This window comes from Procambarus clarkii, chromosome 37 (assembly GCF_040958095.1).
Source record: "Procambarus clarkii isolate CNS0578487 chromosome 37, FALCON_Pclarkii_2.0, whole genome shotgun sequence".
NCBI classification, from domain to species: domain Eukaryota; kingdom Metazoa; phylum Arthropoda; class Malacostraca; order Decapoda; family Cambaridae; genus Procambarus; species Procambarus clarkii.
The window spans coordinates 33,449,482-33,452,625 of record NC_091186.1 but is presented as its reverse complement, the minus strand read 5'-3'; positions in this window follow the sequence as shown (position 1 = coordinate 33,452,625).

Genomic DNA, 3,144 nt, shown 5'->3' with positions numbered 1-3,144 from the left:
AGAGCTGAGAGGGTGCACGAACCACCAGAGCTGAGAGGGTGCACGAACCACCAGGGCTGTGAGGGTGCAAGAACCACCAGGACTGAGAGGGTGCACGAACCACCAGGACTGAGAAGGTACACGAACCACCAGGACTGAGAGGGTGCACGAACCACCAGGACTGAGAAGGTGAACGAACCACCAGGACTGAGAGGGTGCACGAACCACCAGGGCTGAGAGGGTGCACGAACCACCAGGGCTGAGAGGGTGCACGAACCACCAGGGCTGTGAGGGTGCACGAACCACCAGGGCTGAGAGGGTGCACTAATCACCAGGGCTGAGAGGGTGCACGAACCACCAGGGCTGAGATGGTGCACGAACCACCAGAGCTGTGAGGGTGCACGAACCACCAGAGCTGTGAGGGTGCACGAACCACCAGAGCTGTGAGGGTGCAAGAACCACCAGGGCTGATAGGGTGCACGACCACCAGGGCTGAGAGGGTGCACGACCACCAGGGCTGAGAGAGTGCACGACCACCAGGGCTGAGAGGGTGCACGAACCACCAGGACTGAGAGGGTGCACACGAACCACCAGGACTGAGAGGGTGCACGAACCACCAGGACTGAGAGGGTGCACGAACCACCAGGACTGAGAGGGTGCACGAACCACCAGGGCTGAGAGGGTGCACGAACCACCAGGACTGAGAGGGTGCACGAACCACCAGGACTGAGAAGGTGCACGAACCACCAGGACTGAGAGGGTGCACGAACCACCAGAGCTGTGAGGGTGCACGAACCACCAGGGCTGAGAGGGTGCACGAACCACCAGGGCTGAGAGGGTGCACGAACCACCAGAGCTGAGAGAGTGCACAACCACCAGAGCTGAGAGGGTGCACGAACCACCAGGGCTGAGAGGGTGCACGAACCACCAGAGCTGAGAGGGTGCACGAACCACCAGAGCTGAGAGGGTGCACGAACCACCAGAGCTGAGAGGGTGTACGAACCACCAGAGCTAAGAGGGTACACGTACCAACAGAGTTGAGAGGGTGCACGAACCACCAGGACTGAGAGGGTGCACGAACCACCAGAGCTGAGAGGGTGCACGAACCACCAGAGCTGAGAGGGTGCACGAACCACCAGGACTGAGAGGGTGCACGAACCACCAGAGCTGAGAGGGTACACGAACCACCAGAGCTGAGAGGGTGCACGAACCACCAGAGCTGAGAGGGTGCACGAACCACCAGAGCTGAGAGGGTGCACGAACCACCAGGGCTGTGAGGGTGCAAGAACCACCAGGACTGAGAGGGTGCACGAACCACCAGGACTGAGAAGGTACACGAACCACCAGGACTGAGAGGGTGCACGAACCACCAGGACTGAGAAGGTGAACGAACCACCAGGACTGAGAGGGTGCACGAACCACCAGGCTGAGAGGGTGCACGAACCACCAGGGCTGAGAGGGTGCACGAACCACCAGGGCTGTGAGGGTGCACGAACCACCAGGGCTGAGAGGGTGCACTAACCACCAGGGCTGAGAGGGTGCACGAACCACCAGGGCTGAGAGGGTGCACGAACCACCAGAGCTGTGAGGGTGCACGAACCACCAGAGCTGTGAGGGTGCACGAACCACCAGAGCTGTGAGGGTGCAAGAACCACCAGGGCTGATAGGGTGCACGACCACCAGGGCTGAGAGGGTGCACGACCACCAGGGCTGAGAGAGGTGCACGACCACCAGGGCTGAGAGGGTGCACGAACCACCAGGGCTGAGAGGGTGCACGACCACCAGGGCTGAGAGGGTGCACGACCACCAGGGCTGAGAGGGTGCACGAACCACCAGGGCTGTGAGGGTGCACGACCACCAGGGCTGAGAGGTGCACGAACCACCAGGGCTGAGAGGATGCACGACCACCAGGGCTGAGAGGGTGCACGGCCACCAGGGCTGAGAGGGTGCACGAACCACCAGGGCTGTGAGGGTGCACGACCACCAGGGCTGAGAGGGTGCACGAACCACCAGGGCTGAGAGGATGCACGAACCACCAGGGCTGAGAGGATGCACGACCACCAGGGCTGAGAGGGTGCACGGCCACCAGGGCTGAGAGGGTGCACTAACCACCAGGGCTGAGAGGGTGCACGGCCACCAGGGCTGAGAGGGTGCACTAACCACCAGGGATGAGAGGGTGCACGAACTACCTGGGCTGAGAGGGTGCACGAACCACCAGAGCTGTGAGGGTGCAAGAACCACCAGGGCTGTGAGGGTGCACGACAACCAGGGCTGAGAGGGTGCACGACCACCAGGGCTGAGAGGGTGCACGAACCACCAGAGCTGAGAGGGTGCACTAACCACCAGGGCTGAGAGGGTGCACGAACCACCAGGGCTGAGAGGATGCACTAACCACCAGGGCTGAGAGGGTGCACGAACCACCAGGGCTGAGAGGATGCACTAACCACCAGGGCTGAGAGGGTGCACGACCACCAGGGCTGAGAGGGTGCACGGCCACGAGGGCTGAGAGGGTGCACTAACCACCAGGGCTGAGAGGGTGCACTAACCACCAGGATGAGAGGGTGCACGAACTACCTGGGCTGAGAGGGTGCACGAACCACCAGAGCTGTGAGGGTGCAAGAACCACCAGGGCTGTGAGGGTGCACGACAACCAGGGCTGAGAGGGTGCACGACCACCTGGGCTGAGAGGGTGCACGAACCACCAGAGCTGAGAGGGTGCACGAACCACCAGAGCTGAGAGGGTGCACGAACCACCAGAGCTGTGAGGGTGCAAGAACCACCAGGGCTGTGAGGGTGCACGAACCACCAGGACTGAGAGGGTGCACGAACCACCAGGACTGAGAGGTGCACGAACCACCAGGACTGAGAGGGTGCACGAACCACCAGGACTGAGAAGGTGAACGAACCACCAGGACTGAGAGGGTGCACGAACCACCAGGGCTGAGAGGGTGCACGAACCACCAGGGCTGAGAGGGTGCACGAACCACCAGGGTTGTGAGGGTGCACGAACCACCAGGGCTGAGGGTGCACTAACCACCAGGGCTGAGAGGGTGCACGAACCACCAGGGCTGAGGGTGCACGAACCACCAGAGCTGTGAGGGTGCACGAACCACCAGAGCTGTGAGGGTGCACGAACCACCAGAGCTGTGAGGGTGCAAGAACCAC